Source organism: Cryptomeria japonica, chromosome 11, assembly GCF_030272615.1.
Source record: "Cryptomeria japonica chromosome 11, Sugi_1.0, whole genome shotgun sequence".
Lineage (NCBI taxonomy): Eukaryota > Viridiplantae > Streptophyta > Pinopsida > Cupressales > Cupressaceae > Cryptomeria > Cryptomeria japonica.
Genome location: NC_081415.1, coordinates 87,276,499 through 87,302,766, shown reverse-complemented (window position 1 = coordinate 87,302,766; position 26,268 = coordinate 87,276,499). Strand labels below are relative to the sequence as shown.

Genomic DNA, 26,268 nt, shown 5'->3' with positions numbered 1-26,268 from the left:
CAATATCTCCCCCTTATAAATTAATGGATAAATATTTATAATAAATTTGGAACGAAATGTCAAGAGTTTTGCCTCCAACATAGAATTATGAAATTAAAAAATTTCGAAGTCATAAGACAGCCCCTTTAACTTTCACTTCCCTCCACTGAACTTGGGTGAAACCCCAGTTTGAACTTTTCTGTATTCACTTATATCCTAGCAACACCACCAATAATGAGAATAGAGTGATAAGGTGAATTTAGATCTTGAGCAGATTAGCCAACTTTTTTTATGGAACCACCCCTCTATTAAAAGTTGAGTTGAAGGGAACTCTGCTTGTTCTTTCTTCTTATCTCAGCTCTTCTTTCTAGCCTTCTTAATCTCGGTGCCAGCTTGCACACAAACTCCCGAGCTCTGTTTCCCTCACTTGACAGTCCTTTTGTTTTATTACACCTTTTCACAAAGAATTCCAAGATCTCTACGTTGTTTCTGGGTGTATAGACCCCTGACTTCTGATCTACGGGAGAGAAATTCTCAAACAGATTGTTATCCTGGCCATTATACATCAAGTGAGCAGGGTTTGTGATATTTTTCCTCATCATGTCGTCAAAGGATAGCATTGAACCATTAGGATCAATCTTAAACAACTTTCATACTACCTTTTGTGTAAGCAATGGTGCCACATATTGGACCCAGGCTAAGGTCACCATTTTCTTTTGACTACATTGCAGAATTGTCATGGGATATGAAGGTTGCTCTCTCTTGGAATGATGTGTATACAAATCCAAGATATGGGTTGCTTTTAGTGCTTTTGAACAATTATAACGCCATGAACATGAGGCAAAGATATTTCTCATAGATAATTTTTCATTTTAATTTTTTTTTAAGAAGTTTTTGAATGTATCTAGAGTTCTATATAATAGAACATTGTAATTTATTTATTATTAGTTAATCTGATTTTTGTTAGTATGATAAAAACTTTTGTAATCTGTAAAATCAATAGAACATTTTGTATGTGTTTCAATTTTAAATTTATTTAACATTGCACCATCTTTGTGTTATCCTCATCCTCTTCATCACTACTCCAGTATCATCATCTTGATCATAAATATCACTCTATATCCTCTTCTTTTTTCAGAACTACATTGTTTGTACCTTACTCATCATTATCAATACTTTTTATTTTATTTCATTCCTTTGTTGACAGCCTCGTCATCACCAATGACTTTAATGCTTTTCAAGCAATCTATCTTGGGTTTGATCTAGATGGTCTTATTTGCTTCTTTGGTGAACTGGATATCAACTTTCAAAATATTTAGCCACTCAACAGAGAAAACAAATATATTCTGGCATTCAAAGCACTGTCACATTGAGTACCATGGACCGTGAACACAGCACTTCCCAGTGGCTGAAATAATCTTGTCTGTGTTGAACAGAGCAGAAATGCAATCGGTCTTCCATGACATTTGAGAGAAATTCTTGTGCCTAAAAGATTTTATCTGTAAGCTTTATTAAGGTGCCTACATTTGAAGACTTCTTGGTTGTACCTTGGGACAAGAGGAAGACAAAGATTATCGTTAAAGACTAGGGTTGCCCAATGCTGATTTATATCTGCAGATACATGCCTGAGATAGCTCCCTAAAATCAGAGTGCTGCTCACATTTTAATTTACAAAACATAGAACCGTGGGTCGTGTTTTTGAAAGAATTTTGTTCATTTCATCCAATCAAAACATGGAAAAGGCAACCTTAGAGAACTTTGACCATATGAAATGATTAAAATTTTAATATTTTCAATGTTGAAAAATTGCAAACGGCAACATCAAAATCAAAATTTATTATATTTTATATAAAAAGTTATACGAAAAAATAAGAAAACAAACATACATGCAAAATTTAATAGTCTTGTTTTTATGAAGAAAATGTCTTGTAATTTTTAAAATTCAAATCTAACATAGAAGAACTCATCTACGTCATCCTTCCCAGTTTAATTCGTAACCAAAAGAAAATGATCATGAAGAATCACAAAGAAAAACATAGTATTAATGTATGAGAATCTCAATTTCATAGAAATAATAACATACATATTCTTACTTAATCAATTGAATATTATTGACTATATATAAGTCATACAATAAATATATCAAAAATTTACATTTCAATCAATATTCTTATAATGAAACTCTACAATAATTATTATCAGTGAAAACAAATTCATTGACTTAACATTTCCAACATAGTAACTTTCAGAAGTATGTCTCTTTTATAGTTATATTTATTGATATAATTTACAATTTAAACAAATAAATAAATAGATTTATAGAATATTTAAAACTTTTAATCCACTTAAATCATTGAAGTATCACTATTTTTTTATATTAACTGAAGTTGAGTACAATTTGTTAAAAAAATGCAGCAAATAAGAAAAGGGAACGATCATACAAAACCAAAGTAGTCAAAAAAATTGATTTACTAAAACTAGAAATAATAGAAAAATATATGGATAAAACAAGTATCATAGACAACTAATTGACATAATAATAAGAGTTTTAGAACATCATCTATTATTGCAATAAATTTCAGCGAGAAATAAACACCTTACACCGAAATGACCTTAGATATGATCTATAAACCTCATAGAAAAATCATTGATAATAAAGAAGCAATAAGCTATTCTTGGCATTAAAACAAAAATCTTAACTTTTATAGATAAAAGTGAGAGAAACCATATGAAAGTTTCATTCGCAAGCCACAAAACCATGAATTTGGTAGAAGATTGTACCAAACAATTACTAATGATAAATTGTAGGGTGCTCATCGATATGTAGAGCAAGAGAACATGCAATGGTAAACTCCAAAAGAAAGAATTCCTCCATCTGCATCACATATGCAAACAATCTACAATTCATAGGTGTAAGGGCCCATGATAATAATAATATTCCTATTGAAATTTAGTATTATAATAACTACAATAAATATTTCAAAGAAATATAAACTTTAGAATTTACTTGTCACATTTCTCTAAATTGAAGCTGCATATTTCTTCATAGTGTCGAATTTTTCCCATGGAAACACAAACTTTAGGACTTTATCAAAGTATTTCCTTCTCCAACTAGTTCTTATCAAGATCAATGACAATATCCCTCCAAAAGGTACTCCATATGACAATCCCACTAATATCTCATACCATGGATATTTAGATCTTTTCTTTTCTTTCTTCATTGAAACTAGAGGAGGGGGAGGAGAAAATTGAGGCCATGAACAATTTTTTGGTAGTGGAGAACCTCATAATTGTGAGTTTCCTGAATAGGAGGATTCTCAAAATGTACTAGTTATATGTTGTCCCTGTGGTATACTTCCTGAAAGATTGTTGTATGATAAATTCAATGAACTCAAATAGTTTAGAGATTCAAGTTGTGTAGGAATTTTTCTTGAAAAATAATTTCCTCAAACGTCTAATGATTCCAATTGACACATTCCTCCCAAACTATTTAAAATGCCCCCTTTCAAATTGTTCATTGAAAGGTTTAGAAGCCTCAAACCCTTCAAATTCCCAAAATCAAAAGGAAATTCTCGTTCCAATTCATTGATTGAGAAATCTATGGATGTCAGAGTGGAAAGAATATATATTCATAGTGTTGAATTGTACCTTTCAAAGTCATTTCCAATCCATCTTGATAAGAAATGTTAGTAGAAGACAATACAAAACCATCTTGATTGTCATTTGTCATTGCTTGTAAGAATGGAATTGTGTGTGGAATTGAACCTGAGATATGATTGGAAGAAAGGAGCAAGATTTGTAGGCTTCTTAGCTGGCCAAAATCTCTTTCATCACCAATACTCTTATCTCTTAAAGATTTCCAATTAATTTTGATATTTCACCTCCAAGTAAGTTATTCCCAATATCAAGAACTTGTAGCTTTGAGCAGTTTACTATTGAGAGGGGGAATGGCCCATTCAAATTATTACTATGAACAACTAGTGAATGTAATTCACTTAGCATATGAATAATCTTCCCTCAAAGCTATTATTTCCCGAATTAATGACAATGAGGGAAGAGCATTTGGGCAAGCTGTTAGGGATCAGTCCAGTTAAATTATTATTTGCAAGATTTAATAAAACTAGTTGAGATAATCAACCCAATCTTGAAGGAATATTACCACTGAATAAATTATGATTTAGCTAGAAAATTGCTATATTGGGGAACCAAATTGATGGGATGTGCCCACTTACTGCATTTCTAGACACATCTAGAGTTCTTAGTTGCATCCGCATTGAAGTATTTGGGAAGATACTTCCTTCTAGATGATTTCTTGAAATATTTAGATAATATACTAGAGGATTGGCTTCCCATAGCCAAGAAGGAATTTCTCCCATGAGACCAGTGTTAACTAATTCTAGTGTCTTGTGAAAATTGTGTTGAAATCCACGATGGAATTTCATCGTGAATCATACATGACACTAAACTTAAACTAGATAACTGAAAGGATGGAATCCAAGTTTTGCTAATATTAAGCACACAATGGGATAAATGCAAAATGTTCAGGCTTGTAAGGTTGTGAAAGAAAGTTTCTGAAACTGATTTAGTAACATGTGTAGGACAACCAAAGAGGGTGGAAGTGATGATGAAGAGATGGTTTCATTGAAACGGTTGCCATCGACATACAATCTAACGAGGGAGGAGAAATGAGCATATGAAGGAGGAATGGCCCCACACGTTGGATTTCCTTCAAGATATAAATATCTCAGCAGCTTGAGACTTCCAAGTGATATCGGAATGCTCCCACTTAATTGGTTGTCCAAAAGATCTATCTCTTTCGGTAAAGAAAGATTGCCCAAGCAATTTGGAATGTCACCGCTAAGTAGATTCCCTCTGAGCCATAAATAACTCAATAAAGTGAGATTTCCAAGAGAAATCAGTATTTTCTCGCATAATTCGTTGCCAGCAAGATTTAGTGCCACAAGAGAAGAAATATTACACAGAGAAGCCAGTATCTTCCAACTTAATTTGTTCTGCTGAAGAATTAGAGACTCAAGAGAAGACATACTACCAAGAGAAGCCGGTATGGTTCCACTAAGCCGGTTTTCCATAAGGCCAAGGAAAGATAAAGAAGAAAGATTGGCCAAGAAGGAAGGTATGCTTCCATTCAATTCATTCTCATAAAGATCAAGGTATATAAGGCGGGTGAGAAAACAAATGGAAAAGGGGATTGTCCCACTCAATTTATTCCTGATTAACTCTAAAGATTCAATAGAAGAGAGGTTTCCCAAGAAAGAAGGTAATGTGTAGCTTTTATTTTCAATTTCGTTTCATTCTAGTGAGACATTTTGATTACAATTTTATGATAAGTAGTCAATTTTGATGGTAAAAATCATCACATGTAAAGATTTTTCATTATTGATAAGTTATCAATTTCAATAAGTTTAAATGTTGTGCCATTAACTGATTCATTAAAGTCGTCAATAGTTTGGACCTTTATAGGTAAAAGATAAGTAATGCATGGTGGCTTCTCCATGATATATGTTGGCTTAGCAAACAATTTCAAGATTGTTAGTTTGATAGTTTCGCCACATTTTCCTATTGACTAAGATATGTGTTACATGGTTTTTGACGCTCTTATATATATCAAAAGGTTAAGAAGAAGGATCAATATTTTGAGGCACACGCAATATCTATTTTGCATGACATATGATACTAGAGACATATTGGAAGAGATAAATCCATCATAGTTTGACTCTATTCATCTAGATCAAAAAATCTCTAACATGACATGACAATAATTAATATTATTATACCTTCTAGATACTTGAAATCAAGTGGAACATAATGTTATTTCATGTATGTCCATGATTGACTCCATTAAATGTTTTGTTTGTCATGTCAAAAGTAATTAAACTTCCAACAACCTCCCAGATACCTTAACATCAATAATGATGCTAATTGAACCTTTGACATCAATGACAACATAATTTTCAGCACCATCATCCTATCCTAATCCCTTGAGATATGTATTTATTACCATACTCTCAAGAAGACCTTGTTGTAAAATTTCTTCCTTATGTGCTTCATTAGTGATGTTAAATTAAATAGAACCTATTGTTTCTCCTTTCTATTCCAAATGAAATGGATTTTCTTATTATTTGGGAACTAGTAGTATCATGGCCCATTTTGTAGTAACAAAGAAAAAATATTGAAGTCTTGAAATTTAATCTATTTTTCTCACTCACCATGTTTGGAAGACAAGTTAATCCAAGTAGGATATTTGATTAATGTTGATGATGGAAACTATGAATATTAAAATATTGGTCAAACAATGATATGCATAAGAGTAAAGGGTTGTGAATATGATAATAGATTATGTAGACCTATCGAAGAGCTTTTCAAATATTTCAAGGGTAGAGACTTTGTGATATAAATTAAAATTGGAGAAGCATTAGACCGTGATGAACTCTACTAGAGTTGTTTTGATAGTCAATCAAGGAGGTATAGTGGCATCGTAGTAGTGTATAGATAAGAGAATTATTAATAGAGAATAAGTCATGTAACATGGAGAATGTCAAAATTTTTAAAGGTTGTAAAGTCTTTAGAATATCATTAAGGTTATGTAGAGTAGGTTTAAGGAGAAAGTGTGTGAGATAGTGAAGGCTAGATAGGATATCTACAATAAGAACCATACAAGAAAGATGCATACGAGACATTCATCAAGATGATTATAAGAGGATAGTCAAATCATAAAAGAATATTATATAAATATCTTATGAAAGATTATACAATAGTTTAGGGAATTGTTCCAACTCAATTTCCTATAAATGTTCTAGGATTGTGAACTATCAATATTATTAGAATATTGGGATACTCACTATAAGGTAGTCAAGATATTAAAGGTTATGAAGTAGTATTGGTTTCCAAATAATAATATTATCAGTCAATGTTTAGCAGTTCCTCAAGAAATTGAAGATTCAAGGTAGTATGAACATGAAATATCTAATCCTAAATTAAAGGCCAAATGAAATATGATTATGAAAAAGTCATGCTTAACAGATATTTGCGAGTTGTTATGAGGACTATGATATAGTTTCATGTGAACTTATGTTCACCTATCTTGTGAAAGAATCTAAAGTATAATACAAACATTGGGGTTGAAGAGTCTTGGAGGAAATTACATCTTCAAAGTAGATGTTACAACCTAATAAGTATGAGATAAGATAATTTTAAGCTCATATGTCATACTTGAAAATATACTTTACAGTTCAAAAATAAGGGAGACCTTTCTCTCACCATGTCAAGATGGTTGTAAGTTTTTCACATAAGAATAGTTTGTCTTCATTAGTGACATCTTAAAGATTTCCAAGGAGGATGAAAAGATGTAGTGACTTAATCATGGAACCATATTGAAATATTCAAAAAATAAAAATGACATTTCATCATCAACACTTTTTCTCATGCCCTAAAGGAGGTTTTCAAGGAGAAAAACTAAGGAACATGTTCCCCCAATTACCAAATAATGTTTGACCCAACATAATGAATCTATTTGCATTTTCATGTCTCAAAATTTAAAAATTTGAGAGAAATGTATTCCAAGGCTAATAAAGAGTGGGATCTAACTTGTACCTATTCAAAGGTCAATAAAATCTTTAGACAATTCTAGGTAATACAAAAAATTAAAAATAATGTGTTTGTGAGTTTACTAAATATCAAGTTTTTCTAAACACAAGGCCATGACAATATAAAGGATGAGGTTGGTATTGTGCCCTAAGGAAATTTGATGGAACATATATCCAAGGTCAATCCATGGATCTTAGTTGAAGAGATGTCAATCTAAATAATTGGGTTCTTATATTAGGTAGCTAATTTGTGGATGATATAAAATCTTGCATAAAAAAGATGAAGAAATGAAATGTCTAGATTATACATTTTAAGATGTTATATAAAAACATTTACATATCATTAAATAATCAAATACACTTTAAGAAACTAACTTTAAATTGAGAATACCTAAAGATAAAGACCATTTCTCCTTTTAGAAAGAAATACACTTTAAGAAATACACTTTAAATTTACTTTAATGGTCATTATATTGACTTCCATTTTAGTGGTGTCTATGAGATCACAAAATCTACGTTAGATTTAATGACAGTCCCAAAGACATTGAGAGGGGGGGGGGTTGTGAATCAGTGTCTAACCAGTTAGTTGAATATTTAAACTTATTTATAACTTTGCAACCCAAAATAGTGTACCAGTAAGGAAGACTTAATGAAGTAAAGAGAAATAATAGAGACAACATAGAAGCATACCATAACACAAGATATTTTAACGAGGAAACCCGATGTGGGAAAAACCTCAGTGGGATTTTTGACCCATAATATCTACTCATTGGCCAATGAATAAATACTACTTACAATAGGGGCCTGCACATGCAGGAAGGCTAACAGCCTAGAGCTCACTACTGAGAAGAGTCTCACTGACTACAAAAAGGATAATTAAATCCAATACAATGTAGTGCTCAAAATAGAATCTCTAATGCTTGGTTCAGTATCAGTTTAAGCTCGAATAGATACCTTAACCAGAACCTTCTACTATCTAACACAAAATCGCATCATACATTCACTATATCACATATCATGTCTCTCTCTCTCTCTTCTCTCATACATTTAGACTAACCTATAAAATCTCATACATATATGAGTCTTTATGATATATCAAGTTGGCTCACAAAAGATAATTACATTATAATGCAATAAACAAAAGTTCATCCCATGTCGACCTGAGTGCTGGTATGCTTCATTGCCTATGTAAGCACTTGTCGGTGCTGGTGTATAACCTTTTTTTGGTGATCCTATGGAACCTAATACCAGTTGGTTTCCATCAATGACAACATCAACCATTCTCATATGAGTGTAGAATACCAACAATCTCCCCCTTAGGCATTGATGGCAACACTCATGAGAAAAATCCAAAATGGTTATCCCAAAACTGAAATCCAAAAAGATGTGCTCCTCTTGAGCAAGTGATCTCCTATGTACATGCATTTTTATCCTTACTACTCCCCCTTTGACATCAATGACAAAAGATGTCAAAAATAATTAAAGAATACAAAATTTCTACCTCAAAATCTTTAACCGGTTGGTTACTATCTAAAAAATCTCTGCCAAAACTAGGTTCGAACTTTGCATAAACTTGTTACTATCAAATACAGTAGCCTCAATCTATTGGATCATACCAGTGAAATAGTGCATTTGTTGCTCCAGTGATCGTTCTCCAAGAATTGTTGCCTTGGTTAGTTCAGCTCTATGAGTAATCAGACTATCCAACCTTGGACCAAGTTTATTCTTTAGTTCACGAGCCTTAGACCTTATTCTTGCTTTTTCTTTTTCCAAGTTTTCCTATTTTTCCTCATATACTGCCATTTCTTGCTCAAAAACTGATGTAAGTTCATATGAACCTATCATGTTGTCCACTATGTCCTCAATTTATTTTTGTGTCCTTTTGATCTCCTCATCAATTTCCTCTATCAAATAATGAGGTTTACATGCTTCTCTATACAACTCCTTATACTCCAAAATTGTAGAATTGAGTATCGATAACAATGTGTCTAAGTGATCAGTATAATTCTTTATAGTGTTCTCAAATAATGTATATTTCTCTTTGTCAACTCTCTCCTTAATGGTATCCTCATTCACCTTTTCCAAAGTTAGAAAATTTTCAGAAATAATTTTGGACAGTGTGTCCAATTTACCTATAGAATCATTAATGTGTTATGTCTTCCAGGTGGGGGCAATCAATTTTAAAATCAATAGAGTGTCATCAATAGCCTTAAATGCTAAGGCATTGCAATCTTTTATCCTCTTGATAGAATCCAATAGAACATCTGTGATGTTAGTCGGTCTAAATTCTCCTGTTGATGTGCTTGGTTCTGCTATGGATTTCCTCTCAATAGATGCTTGTCCAACTACCTTTATTACTTCTTCCTTATTCCCCAAAAAATGTTCCTCTTTGTTTACATTTTCTTCTGGTTTCTCTATCTATTTATGTACCTCTTCTTTTGATGGTTTCTCAGTCTGTACAAGTATCTCTTCAACTACCAGTTTCTTTGATTCAGATTGCTCTATGTTAGTTGTCTTATCCTATGTTGGTTTCTCATCTTGTGCAAGTATCTGAGTCTTTTGAGAGTCTACAGTGTGTGTCGATATCTGAGAGATCTTTATATTTTCACTATCAGCTACCTGTTCCTTATCTACAACAATGTTTATATCTTGTTTATCTACATTCATCGTGAAAAGTATTTCAAACTCTGGGTTAGTATCATCGTGATTTATATCTTCAGTAGCCATATCCAATGGATTTTCTATGTGTACCAGAGGTGGAGGTGGAATATTATCTATAATCTTTATAGCAAGAACACCACCAACTTTAGCTTTTCCCTTATCAATCTGATATACTTTGAATGTTTTGTCCACTTCGGTTTGTTTCTTTCCTCTTTCTTTTCCTTCTCAGCAAAAATTGTGTCCTAGCTGTTTGCAATCTCATCTGCAATTTCCTTAACTCTCCCAGCCATTAGGCTTACTTGTCGATGTCCACTAACAAATACTGACCTGTTAGCTTGCAAAATAAGCTCATCTATCTCTTCCTTAGAGTTTACTGGGTGTACCACCAAAAGTGCTTCAACTTTTAGTTTCTTGTCAAGTTCCATTACTAATATCCTTTTTGCTTCCAATGTCATATAGAGATCATTAGGTAAATCATCTATTACTTCTATCAAAACTTTCTTATAAATATCCATATGTAAAATAATGCTTTCTTGAATAGTTTCACTCTCAGAATCTTTAAAAGAATGATACTATTTATTTACATTTACCATATTTCTTTCTTGTGTTATTTCATTCAGTAGATCATCCAGTGTAGGTGTAACCAGTGTCTATTTCTTCTTCGGTGTAAGTTTCTTCTAGGGTTCCCTAACCGCCTACTGCTTCTTCCTTAGTGTCCTAGTTCTTTTAGGAGAAGGAGAAGGTACCGGTGGGTTTTTCCTTTTCCTTTCCACTTAAACTCAGCTGCCTTCCCACTGTCGGTATCAGAAGATGTCACAACTGGTGAAACATATGCTTCCAGTTTCAATCCTTCAAGCTCACTAGCTAATATACCACTGATATTCATGACATTTTCCTTAATTACACTAGCCATCTTAGACGCATCTTTGATAAACTTGTCTCTTTTCTTCCTTTCTTTCTGCATAGACACTTTGTTTGCAATGGTTTCAGCATTACCAAATACTTCTTCAGATGGCTCTCTTGGTGCATCAAGTAGAGCTTTTTCATATGTTTCTAGAATAGGTAAGTCAACTTCATAAGCCTTCTTAGTAACCCAAATAGTTCTAGGGCTTACTTCTTCCATCCAAGTCTCATCTCACTTAATAACAAAACAGATTTGTTTGTCATACTTATCAACTATGCTTTGTGGTAACCTTTCTCTAGCTCTCATCTGAGTTTGAAAGATCTTAAAGTAATCAACTATGTTCTTGTCATGGTCAGTGCCCATACCGGTGAAAGCTTCTAGAATTTGTTTTCCTATTGGGATGTCATACACAAAATCTTTGTGACCTATGTCGGGTATCTCTTTGGTGAAATATAGCATTAATAATACTAGTAGGTTCCCAAAATGAAAAGTACCTTTCTTATCTCCCTTAATCTTCTTCATATTATCAACCAGTTCATCTTTAAGCCATTCACAAACATCAATCTTAGTGTTATTGTTTACCATCTCATATGCACTATGAATACAAAGGCTAGAAACTGAATTCAATCTATTTGCATGTTTTCTTTATATCCAAGTATCATACTCACATATCTAACATTTATATCCTTAACATCATTGACTCTAAGTGATCTGCTATCAGATGTGGCTTCGGTTAAGCTTGTCACACTCTTGTTAGGTATTTTCTTGGTTTTGTCAGGCCTACTACTGGTTGAAGGTAAACTAGTAACTGCCTTAATTGCTTCCTTGGTTATCTTGCAAACTGACTCTAACCACATGAACTCTCCATGGACTCTTCTCAACACAAGGCATACTACTTCCTCTAGAAATTCAGGAGTGCTTAGTTTTTCAAGAAAACCTAAGTCTTCAACAATCTTATGTTCAGGTTTAATCAGACTTTGCTCGTCAGTAATAACATTATTAAACATTTTCTTTAGATCCTCAGTCCCTAGGTCTTATATGTTGCAATGGATGTAGATTCTAGGGTCTTTAGCAAAAGCGACACCCTTCGAAATTTTCAAAAAAGCTCTGATGGAATCATCTTGTTTTGCGATCTCAGGGATAATCTTAAACACGGGTCTAGGTTGTTTGATGTTTTCACCAATGATAGGGTTTGCAATAAAATCAGGTACATAAGATGAAGATGCCATTTCGATAAATACCTCTTAACTTGAAATTCTTTGAATGCCTAAAAATTACTTCACTGCTTTGCCTTAGCCCTTGCACAGTTTCGCGCTCTCTGATTGTTTGAATCATCAGTGAGTCGAAATGAAGGTTTTCTAGTGTTATATAACAAAAGTATTTTTCAACAACCACATTAAATGCTCGCCGGTTAATTCAAAACTTAACATATCTTCCTGTAAAGAAGAAATGTGTCTTATCCCCATCAACCAAGGGTAGAATGCATGATTTTCAACTTTCTGCAATATCCCTTAAGGGTTATTCCTCAATCAGGTGAAGAATCTCCTACCGGTGGAGGATTACTCTATTCTACCGATGCAGAGATAGTTTCATCAATTCTCTAATCTCTCTTCTTAATCCATTGTTTTGAAAAATATTTTTTTATTTCGTTCACCTTTTCTTTTCCCTTCACACTAGATCCTTTATTGTTCATCGGTATAGTCTTGCTTCTACAAAATTTTGCAATATGTCTAATCTTGTTACATGCATAACAAGTTACATTATTCCTCTGAATAGCCTTTCCATATCCTTGACCAGTTTGTGTTTTGCATTGATTAGATAAATGCCAAAATCTACCACAAACATAGCATTTCACATTCATTCTGTAATTTTCTGAGTTATGACCAACTTTGTTGCATTTGGAACATTGACCTGTGGGTAAGATATTCTGATTATTTCTAAATCTACACTGATTTGCTCTATGACCAAACTTGTTGCAATTAAAACATTTTCCATTAAATTTATAAGCAATAGGTTGTCTTATCGATTTGTTCTGACCTTGATTGTTTGCAGTACCAAAACTTTCTCCAACTTCAAATCCAAGTCCAATTGTATCTCCATCAGGTTTTTGCCTTTTGAGCATGTCATCAAGCCTTTCTTAACTTTTCTTGAATTTGTCTTTGTAGTCATTTGTAGTGATCAACTCTCTTTCCATAATTCTAACTTGTCTCATAAGCTCCTCTTTATCACGTTGCATGTGAATCAGATATGTCTTCAACATATCATTTTCATGACCAAGTCTCAAATTTTCATTTGCTCCATCATTAAGTCTCCTAGTCAAATCCTCTTCATTCTTCTTCCTATCTTCAATATCTTTACATAGCCTCATTGTCAGATGTTGCATTTCATTACTCATGTTACTGTTCTCTTGTCTCAGCTTTTCTGCAATGTCCCTAAGTGTTTCCTTTTCATCATCATGATTCTGCATTTTCTCATGAAGTTCTCTTCTCTTGTTTTGTGCTATAACCAGGTTCTCTTGAAGTCCTTTAATGCATTCTTGTGCAGTCCTCAGATCATCTTCAAGTTTGATCTTCTTCAAATTTTCTACATCAAAATCTTCAAGAGCTCCTTCTAACTATTTTCTCAAACTTTCAATCAATACCGGTTTCAGAATCTTCCTCAAGATGTTAAGATTTTGCAAATAGAGGACTAGGCTCTGATACAAATTGTTAGATTCAATGACAGTCCCAAAGACACTGAGAGGGGGGAGGTGAATCAGTGTCTAACCGGTTAGTTGAATATTTAAACTTATTTATAAGTTTGCAACCCAAAACAGTGTACCGGTAAGAAAGAATTAATGCAGTAAAGATAAATAATAGAGACAACATAGAAGCACACCATAGCACAAGATATTTTAATGAGGAAACCTAGTGTGGGAAAAATCTTGGTGGGATTTGTGACCCAAAATATTTTCTCACTCGCCAATGAATAAATACTACTTACAATAGGGGCCTGCACATGCAAGAAGGCCAACAGCCTAGAGCTCACTGCTCAGAAGAGTCTCACTAACTAAAACAAGGATAATTAAATCCAATACAATGTACTGGTCAAAATAGCATCTCCAATGCCTGGTTTAGTATTGGTTTAAGCTCGGACAAATATCTTAACCAAAACCTTTTTCTGTCTTACACAAAATCACCTCATACATTCACTATATCACATATCATCTCTCTCTCTCTCTCTCTCTCTCTCTCTCTCTCTCTCTCTCTCTCTCTCTCTCTCTCTCTCTTTTTCTCTCTCTCTCTCTCTCATATACATTCAAGATGACCTATGAGATCTCATACATATATGAGTCTTTACAATATATCAAGTCGGCTCACAAAAGATAATTACATTATAATGCAATAAACAAAAGTTCATCCCATGTCGGACTAAGTTCCGATATGCTTCGTTTCTAGTGAAACCTGAATACTGGTGTAAGTGCCTATCGGTGTCGGTGTCGGTGTATAACCTGTTGCTAGTGATCCTGTGGAACCTAATACCGGTTGGTTTCCATCAATGACAACATCAACCATTCTCATATGAGTGTAGAATGCCAACAATCTGAAGAACTGAAATTGAAAAGAAATTTTAATGTGTAAGGATTCATGCGATCATGTCCAAGTCCTGTCATGCAACAATGAAGTTACACCGAAACAAACACACACACCAATTATTTTGAATCTCACTGCTTAAAATTCCACACATCATTTACCTTCCTTCATTTTTTTTAATTTCTCTATTGAACACGTAAACCACATAATACCGAAGGCAAGTGGGCCCATTAGGTTTTTCACATCTAATTTAGTTCAAAAGGAGAGTCAACATGAACAAAGATGTCACATTTCTTCATCTCTACTTTATCATTAAATTTCTAATCAAATGTATTCATGATTGAAATGTTTTATAAAATTATGATATATTAACAAGTGATTGAAAAGGAAGAGAAATTATAAAATCTAATTGTATACAATAATTGATATAATTCTAAATTAGGTTTAGTGCATGATATAATTATGGTGTAGGGTCTTAATTTCAAGATTCACAAGTTGTGTTTTACCAATAATAACTAGTTTACATAAATTGGTCAATGAATTGTGGTAGAATCTCATGATACTAATTATAGTTAAGTACCTTTTAGCAACCTTCAATGCAATATAAAGGTCCTTTCATTTTAGAGATCAAATCCAATTTATGAAAAAATAGAGACTTCATGAGGTTCATAGATATCCAAGCAATTATTGTGAGATTTAATAGTATGCAATCTATTTGGTAAACATAGACATGAAATCAGATTAGAAGTTTTTAAATACGAAGAAGTATGGAAATCTTGCATTATTGTTGAAAGTCATAAATATCATTAATATTAATAGGTATGTAAAGAGTGTCTTTGACTAATGTATGGATGGATTTTGAAAGGGCTCAGACTCTTGTAGAGTCAAATTGATAACAATTAAGCATTATAGGATAAAAAAAACCAACCAAGAGGAATAATGAAAAGCAAAAAAAAGAAAAAATAGCTAACATTTACAAATTACTAACCCAAATTTAGGGTAGTTTGAACTCAAAATGTTTGAAAAGAAGTTTCCTAACCATTGATCAATGATCCATTCATCCTTTTTTGTTTGGAACCATACATATGATAAAATGTGGAGCCACCATCCAATCTCTATTCCTTAAGAGAGGTACCCATTACTTAAGGGGTATCCAATCTCGATTCCATGCTTAAGGGTTCTCAAAGCAATTGAAGGTTCAAACAAGCTAGTAGGACTATGAAATATCTAATCCTATTAAAAGACAAGTGAAATATCATCTTGTGAATTATCAATTCCTTATGATTTTAGTTATGTTTCTTCACCTTTCTAGATATTTTCACAAGTATTGTGCAAAAAGGTGAATTGCTTAAGATTACTTTTATGCATGCAAAATTTGTACATGATTTATTCAAACTCACTTTGGTGGGTGTACAACCCAACATATATTTTTATTTTCAGCTAATTCTGTTACCATTTTTCATTGATGAAAATTATGTTGGATTAGGATTAGTTTTAGTTTTTCAAACAATATTTTAAATAGATAATCAAATCTTCATTTGGAGGTTGATTTCATACTTTAGGTTGATTTTTTGAGTGCATGATTTTTTCAAATAGTTTGATTTAATTTATGAATTCATTGATTGAATACATAATCATACAATATAATGTGCCATAGTCTTCTATTCAAAATATCCCTCATTCAATTTCCAATTATCTACTCATCTTAAGTAAGATCATTACTTTGATTCTAAACCTTAGACAAAATCATTGGCATTTTGATGTCTTAATATTTAAAAATTTGAGTTTTGGTATTCCAAGACCAATAAACTAGTGAGATCTAACTCATACCTATCAACATGGGTACCAAAAATTCAAAATATTGTGTCTATGAGCTCACTAAGGATAAAAAAATTTATATGTATAAGATGTCAACAATGAAAAAGGAATGAGGTCGGGATTGTACCCTAGGCGAATTTGGCTTATTGGATACCCCTTAACCCTTGGCTCTTAGTGAAAGAACTTGCAACCTAATGATTTGTGCTCTCATACTCTATAGCTTAAAAGTTCTTGGTGTAGATGATATAAAATCATTTATTAAAAAGTAATAATAATAATGCATGTAAGGTTATGCATTTATTTAAATGCATCATACAAAGACATTTCTATAATATAGATTAGAGATCATAAAATCATCAAGAGTATTTCTCATTTTACAAATAAATTAATCCTCAGTCATCCTATATAACCATCAACGGTAATCATTCTTTCATAATTTAACTAAAACGCACTAAAAAGTTTCTTCCCTATAATCTTGTATTAACTTTAATGGTCAATTTATATTGACATCCTTGATCATCTTATTTTAACTGAATGAGTGACATCTGAAGACCAAACAATCTAAAGAACCAATATTGAGAATATAGATTAACCTGTCGACAATCATGGAAGCAACGTGATCTTTAACATATGGCATCACCTGGCAAACTAGATTTGCCTCCATATTTAAGTATTAAATGATTTAGGAAATTCTGCCGTGCAGGAATGAAGTCAGGTCAAAACAAACATACACGCCAAATGTTTTGGTCCTCAGCACTTAAAAAATCCCTAATATAATTTGGCTTCCTTCAGCTATGGTCACTGGTCGTAAGTCGTCGTGGGTCACATTCTCTTTTCTTCATTTTTTAATTTTTTCTTTGAACACGTTAAACCACTAAATTTGATAATACCGAAAGCAAGGGACCCTATAAGCTCTTTCACATCTAATTTAGTTCAAGCAGAAGGCCAAGATGAACAGGAGATGTCACATTCTTGACCTCTAATTTATTATTAGATTTGTAATCAAATGCATTCGTGTTTGACAAGTTTTATGAAATTATTATGAATTGACCAGTGACTGAAAGGATGAAAAATTATAAAATATATTTATGTATAATAATTGATATATTTTTTAGTTATTTTGATGAGATGTTTCAATATAAATGTATATCAGGATTGATATATTTTTTATTCAATTTGATTTTAATCTTATATATGATTTAATTTATTAATTGTTATATATTTATTTTTATTTACATATATATTTTTCATTTGTTTTCTTGATTTTAAGATAATTATTTTCATACTTAAATTTTATTTCATGTCAATTGATACCATTTTGAAGGTATTGTTATTTAGAGAGGGCTGGGGTGTTATAGTGGTCTTAAAAACTTAATCAACAACTTACTTCTATACAATAACACTAATATGAGGATAGATTATGAAACTCTAAAACAACAATACTAAACAATATGTTCATCACCAAAGATTATGAGAGACACAATCACAAGAATATTTGACATAATTTTTTGAATGGAAAACCACTATGAAAATCCTTTCTTTATTATGCCTCACTAGCAAGAATAATGCCTCAAATAGAATACAACAAATGATGCCTCACATAGCATAAACTACCTCACGTAGCATATAGTGCCTCACATAGCATAAATTTGCAAATCCCACTCGCTATACACCGCACTTTAAGAATGAAGAATGAAATGCAAAGGGTAACTTTGTTTCACTATAAAGCATTTACTTCACTGTTCTCTCTGTCCCAACAATCTACAACAACAATTCACCAATTTTATCGATGATAGTGACTAAGGTAATCTCCTAGACATTATTTCATGAAACCTTTTGTAGTCTAGAAAGCCACTAGAGCCTTTGATCATATATCTTTACTTCTACAACAGAAAATACAGATTGTTCATTTCATAACACCCGAGCACTCCAGTTTTCAGATCCTTTTTCAAAACCAGATAACTTCATACATTACTCTTCTATATATGAGAAATCATCATATTTTTAACTTTGAAATAGTTTGATTCTTCGCAAATCTTCGAACAGTTACATACGAAACCAAACTATCAACATCTTAAAACAAAAACTAGTTGTTTAGATTCAAAAACGACTTTCATAGCCAAGCAATTTGAAGATTAGAAATCGACCTTTAATCATAGCCTTTGAGAACATTTTGATAACCAACATTAATGCTAATCCATTAATATAATAATTAAAATATTCCTTGAACTTATATCATTGTTCTATAAAGTTCTTGTCGCTCCTTACTCTACTGCTCCTATCGCTATGATGATAGGAACTAAAACCTTTGTCTGAAAATTTCAAAACAAACAAACCCAAACTGTCTAGCTTGTAATATAATTGTAAGAGAACTCATTTAAGACTTTATGTTTGTCAGCTTATGCTTCTCATTAGAGTCCAAGTCAAGTTTCAACTTGATGACCCATTCTTAATGTTTGACTGATAACAAATGTTGTTCTATCTGTATACCACTGAAACTATGCAAACCTGACTTGAATTTCATTCTTTAGTAAAAGAAGGTATCCTTACACAACTGCAACTCTCTCACAATATTAAAGAAAAAAAACCAACTTTAATCCAAGCACTTAAATATAAGTGAGGGATAAAACCTTGACGTGTTTCAGTTATCACACCATACTAAGAATACTACTCAATCTCAGTAAGTTTATTTCTAATAACTTTTTTTTGCTACCTTATGTCTCTTAATCTTCTCTCAATCTTATGTCTCCTCTTATTAACATCAATGAAAAATCAAATGCTAGGAGGTATATGATATTAAACTTAAAATTTAAATATATAAGTTCAAATTCTAAGACTAGGATCCTTTGTAGCTAACTTTTGTGAGTTGACTTGAAATATATTTGTGCAATTCATTGCTATGATTCATTTATGCAATTAATTAATATAAGAGATAATGTAAGATTAAAAGGAAATTAGTAATTTCATGCATATAGAAAGTACATCTTGATATTCTAAATGAATAAACTCATTGCATCAAAATTTGTGTTTATATTTTATTAGACTCAATTTTTACACATATAATTTTTTTTCACAATATGTTTTGATGAATAAGTTTCAAATTTTATAATTTATATAAAATAATATTACACATGTTCACAAAAGAGTGGGTGGATGTAAAATCACACTCTTGAATCCATATGGCCAATAGCTAGATAAAAAAAAAAAAAGAAATGGTAGAAAGAGTGGGAGAGGAGGGAGTATTTTTTTTTTGTTTGTTAACTTTTATTGATTAATTATTACATTTTATTATTTTATGAAGAGATTTTATTGTAATGCATGAATTTTACAATAAATAAAATCATTCCACAACCTCCTAGAATTAGATTATTAACTCCAACATCTAGTGCATACATTTTTTGGAGTAATTTTTTTATTGATAATTATGGTAATTTAAACCTATACTTTTAAAGTGTTTCTCTTTGCCTATTTATTGAAATGATTATTTTTAATTTTAAACAAGACATTAAATGTGGAGTGTAATCTATTTTTTGAATCTTTATATCTAGTTTGATTTTTCTTAGTATTTAAGATAGAGGTTTTTATTTTTGATAATCAACCAATTTTATAAATATATAAAAAATGATAAATAAAAAACTATATGTTATATTTTCTAGAAAGCTAATTTCAAAAGGTACATACAGACAAAATCATGACTCAAGGTAATTTTATTTAATCCTCATGTACATGACACGAAGTTATATATTTCAACCTCTAAAATTGTAACATGTCAATAGAAAAAGGAAGGGATGTCATGGGGGTACCAAATGAGTAGTTTTCATAAAAAGTATGTTTGATTGAAGCCTCTTGATTTTTGTTTGTTTAATCAAATGTACTAGGACAATTTGGTGTCATTATTCATTGAATAGCTTTAAATAAAATTAAGTGACTTTATGCATACTTATTTTTTTCATTTTTTGTAGTCTTGAAGTTGTACTCATTTATGTGATTTAATTTCATGAATTGATAGAACAAATTTAATTAGTGTAAGTCAATTCATCATTGATCAATTTTATGTAAATCAATTACGAATCTAATGGAAATGAGATTAAACTATACAAAAGTACGGGTTTCCAATAATGAGCACATAAAGAATTCAAATTTTAGTCTATAAAAAATGAATTCTATGTATCATTAGCACCATTTTCTCATCATTAATTTTATAGATATACCTTGTTCCCCATTGCATTTAATTTAAAAATAAAAAACAATCACTAATCCTATATCCTAATTAAATCCTATCTAATTAAACATGATTATTATTTGAATTTATTTAATTATCTTATAGTTGTGTATGGAATATATTTTATCTCATCATATTTTATGTTGAACTTGACATTTCTACATGATCTAGAGCTCTCTTATTTTTCTTTCTTGATTAGGGCTTTCATAAATGTAATTTATGATTATTTTAACATATTTATAATCTTGTTATGGTTTATACTGATTATCACCTTGTGGATTCATAACTATATCTCTATTTATCTTTAATACTTTTTTGGTACATCCTATTTTCTACGCTCACCCTTATTTTGGGCTGAATATTAAATTGTATTTTGAATGTATGTAAAATCTAATTATTGACTAATTTTTTTTTTTATGAGACCTCTATCTAATTTTTATCTCATATTTTTAATCCTTTAGGTAATTGAGGAGCTATTTTCATATCAAAGTGCCATTCCTATCATCTGTCTTTGAAAATAAGTACACACTTGACTCATATGTATCAATCTATTGAAAAATTTGTGTATCTATTAATTTTCTTAAAATTTTCATGGAAAGTCCTTTTATCAAGCATTAAAATATAGATTAGGATAATGATGAAAATGTCTCCCAAAATTATTTTTAAATGTCCCAAATTTTAAACTCAACTACATGGATTAAAACCTAAATCCACCATCCTTTTTATATCTCACTATCCTACTTATGATCCCACAAGTACATGGAGGCCATCTTATCCCACTCCTTTCTCACACATATATGAGCATGAACTCTTGAGATTATATTTAAATTCCACCTAACCCCTTGATATTTTCAATTATTTTTAGTACTTTTCTTACATGTGTGAGCATATATCCCTCAAATGTAATATTTTTTACATATGTATGAGAATGCCAAGCTCTTGCACACATATTGTGAAACACGTGATATGAATACAAATTCAATCTATTCCTCAATCTTCTTTAAATCCCAACTCTCTTATAACCTTATATTATAGCCCTTGATTTTCCTTATGAAAAATCTATAAATTGGAGGCTTCCAATTATATTTTAACATCTACACTCTTATGCTATCATCATGCTACCATTTTATTAATCAATCACCAAATCCCCAAGTCATGCTATTAGTCTACCTAGAAATCATATTACATCATCCATCTATCATCTCAAGAGAACATCAAGTGTACCTAAAATGTTGCACTTCACTTTAGTTCAATTAGAAGAAAATGGTAAACAAGGTATAAAAAATTTCATTATTGCATTTAAAGAGTTTGAGATTTTTTGGGAATGATATTTTATAGTTTTTTATTAAGGTAAATGGGTTTTATAGGGACCCAAAACCCAAAATTTTTACATAATGCAGAGAATAAGCATCAAAGAACATGATCAATAGAAACAACAAAGCCGACTTGTCCCAAGCCCACAAAATAGCCTAAAACACAAAATAGACTGAGACTAGAAGAAATATAGATCTACTGATAAGAATACAACAAATCTGCATTCTTCTAAATAACTTTCCTATTGATAGCCTCCAACTCGTCCATGATAAATTTGGAGCTTCCTTTCTCTTAGTTCTTGCTCTTGGTACGAGTACACAAACCTGTCATAGTATGGGGATGAGAAACCTAACCACATGCACCTTTCACTTTCATTTTCTTCTTGGAATCTGAAGGAGTCATACTGGCAATGGGATCAACCTTGGAATCCACAATCATATTATTGACCCTCATTAAGCCTTCCAAACTATTATTCATGGCGGCCTTGCTGATCTCAACCAAATTTTTCGAACTTCCTTTGATTTCTTCCACACTCACCTCCAAATTCCATATTGTTCTTTCATGATTTGATTTCATCTTGTCCACATCCTCACTAACTTTCTAGGTCAACTGAAGGAGTTTCTCTGTATTATTTGGTCCTGAGTTGTCCGTAAAAGTTTCCACAATACCCTTCTTCAATATCCATGCCCATCTTCAAGAGACAATCCAATTGATTGTTGGCCACAAAGGAAATGCATTTACCCAAATCTAGGTCAACGACAACCCTCCCCTATTTCCTAGGATCAATGTCTATGGGAATTTTGATCTTAATCTCCTGTTTACTATCTAAATTGCCACCCCCCTTTTTAGATTTGGGCTTCTTTTATTTGGGAGAGATAAAGTCAATAGACTTGGTCCCCAAATTTTTATATTTGCTAGTGGCCCTCCTAGGGTGCTTGTTGCGTCTACTACTACCTATCCTAGGGGTAATATTCTAAGTGGGGCCCTCACCAAAAGGTGAACAATACTCAAGATTGTCAGAAAAATCTTGATGCTTCTAGTCCTTGGCAAGCCTGATATCTTCCCCTTCCAAATCCATGTCAGAAACTACCTAAACCTCCGGTTTGGAAGAGGAAACATGGGTTTTCATAAAAGGGGATGAATTGAATTCATGGGCTTTGGAAAAATCCATAATAAGATGAATAAGGCCCTCATGGAGGACCGAATCATCTATATTCTTAGCATGTTTCTCTAGACCATTCCTTAAAGAATATAGAAAATAAAACGTAATGGAAATTTTCCTATCATGCCTGAAGTGATTCAAAATGACAAAGCGGTAGGAAAACATGCTTGCATATTGACCATCACAAGTGATGTATCTCATGATAACTTCTACCACATCGACCCATGGCATCTGAAGATCCTTCTAGTTAAAGCCACCATCAGCCATTTTCTAAAACCTATTCCACTCCTTCTTATCAAAGAAAGTGGAGATAGATTCTTCAACAAAATTCCATTCTTTGTAAAACTTCCTTCCCTCCGTCTGCAAACCACTAATTTTAGCAATAAAATATTCATCAATCCTAAATTCAGTGCCATAGACCTTAAGGATACCATTATCCCAACTGCTCACAAATTCTTCAGTGGCACTCAGTGAATTCCCTTTCAACATTTCCATATACGGTATGAAGCCCCCATTCGAAATCTCATTCCAAGCCTCAGAATTCCTTTTGGAATTATCAAAAGAGGTGGGTTCCATCCTATTCTTGTCACCCCCCATGAAATGCTCCATTCTGAAAGAGAAAGAAACCACATCCAAAACACACAGAAGAAAGCCTAACTAGAAAAAAATGAAGCCTCTAGAATAGCTAGAATTGGGAGGCATGAAAAACTTCCACCAAGAAATATTATCCCAATGACATTCTGTCATTATGAATCGGTAATGAGTGGCCGATTAATTTGGCATCCTTTCTAGGCAGCTTGCACAGGTTTCTTGGGAAACTTTCCATTTCCGTCCACTATTTAACCTCCACATAATCCACCCCAAGATTTGTCATATAATCGGCAAGGGCACTTCCTTCTCGATACTTGTGAGAAGCTTTAAAATTATCCAGATTGGCAATCATGAGATGAAAATCTTAGATCAAATGCTTGATTGTCCAACTTGGCTCTTGGTGTCTATTAATGCATTTAATTATTTTCATCGAATCAATCTCCAACCAAACATGGTTAATCCCTTCTCTAACCACCATATGCAAACCAATGTAAGCTACGTAAGCCTTAGAGTAGTGGTTTGTCTGGGTGACCAATGGGAGCACCACCACTAAGACAACTTACCATTGTGATCCCTAGAAATTCCCACACAACCAGTCGGCCCAGGGGTACCCTTAGCCACCCCATCAACATTAATTTTAATCCATCCGCTAGTCAGAGGGATCCAAATAACAATAGTTTTGGGTTGTCTTATCTTGGAAATCAAAATAGAGATGTCCTAGTTTAAGTTCCATCTACTTCAATGATATCTAAATCCTGCTAAAAAATGTCAATCTGAGGATCTCCTTTTTGAAAAGAGCGAGAGGATAATATTTTTCCTTAATATTGAGCTATGAATTCTATGAGCCACAAAAATAGGTGAGGATTCCCTATCTTTGAAGATCCTATTTTTTCTTTCCTTCCATAGACCCCAAGCAATGTGAGGCATCATGTAGCTCTAGAGAACCCTAAGAGAGGGAAGACCTACTAGAACCAGCCATCCATAATGTTAGTCGACCAAATCCACTATTAATCCCATAACTGAAATAAAAAAGCCTGGACTTCAATAGCAAAGGAACAATGAAGGAGGAGGTGATTAGCATTCTCCACATTCTCTTTGCAAAGGAAATATTTGTTTGGGATTGCCATACCCCTTTTACAAATATTATCAATGGTCAATACCCTCTCCTACATAAAGAGATAGAAAAAAATATTAATTTTAGGGATTAGGACATTGTTCCAGATACAAGACCAAAAGGGGCCCAGAGAAAGGGTCTTAGTGATGAGCTGAAAAACATGAGAGACAGAGAAATCCCTAGAGGATGATCAACTCCAAAAAACCTCATTAGCAATAGGGAAAGAGGGAATATGAATCCGTGATAGCCACTCCTGAACAGGATGAAGGGATGGATCCATGTCGACAATATCAATCCAGACCCCATCCCAAATATAATCGTCAACCTAGACGCCAAGAAGTCTAACACATTTTTCCTTAAGGTTTCTTGCCCATGTAAAGGTGGATAAAGAGCCTTCCCCCACTCACCAATCATCCTAGAAAAGGATATATCTACCATCTCTAAGAGACCATCTCATTCATTGAGCAATAATGTCCTTAGAGTTGAAAATTTTCTCCCACATATCAGAGGCCACAATGGGTAAAAAATAATTCTCCAAGGCATTAGGAATGCCCTGAATATGATATTTATGGTGAAATATGGAAGTCCACTCATTATCTTCTTTAAGAAACCTCCATAACTGCTTGGATAAGAGAGCTTTATTAAAATACCGAATGTGTCTAAGGGCCAGGCCACCAAGCTTGTTAGGGGAGCACACCTATTCCCATGATAGAAGATGCAATTTGTTTTTAGTTTCAGAACTAGATCACAAAAAGATCTTTTGAATCTTCTCCATGTGATCCGCAAATTTAGTTGGGAATTTGAATAAACTCATAGCATAAACTGGAATATTCTACAAGGAAGCTTTAATGAGAAGGAGTTTACCAGCTTGGCTAAGGAAGGAACCTTTCCACCCCACCAGCTTCTTGTGAAACCTCTCAATAAGACTTGACCAAAAAGTCTCTGAAGGAGGATCGGGGCAAAGTGGAAGGCCTAGATTATCATCCAACAAATTTCCAAGTTTACACCCCAAAATGTCAGCAATTTTGATCTGTCTATGAGCAGGGGTATTGAGAAAGAAAATAGAACTTTTAGGTAAGATTATCCTCTGCCTAGATTCACGTTCACATAGAGATAAGATGGAATTCAAAACTTTAGCTTCCTTGACAAAAATTTCTCCCATAAGCATGGTATCATCAACAAATTGTTGATGAGAGCACATATAAGCTTGAGAAGAAGGTTTGAGGCCTTTTAAATTACCAAGTCTAATTTCCTGTTGAATCACATTACTCAGAGCTTCACTCATTGAGATGAACATAAAAGGGGACAAAGGGTCACTCTTCCAAAT

At 32.7% G+C, this 26,268-nt stretch overlaps 1 pseudogene; it reads right to left on the bottom strand.

The window, feature by feature from the left end:
• Positions 1-268: 268 nt before the first annotated feature.
• On the bottom strand, positions 269-23,845 carry LOC131860047 (stearoyl-[acyl-carrier-protein] 9-desaturase, chloroplastic-like; annotated as a pseudogene).
• Between the last annotated feature and the right edge of the window lie 2,423 nt (positions 23,846-26,268).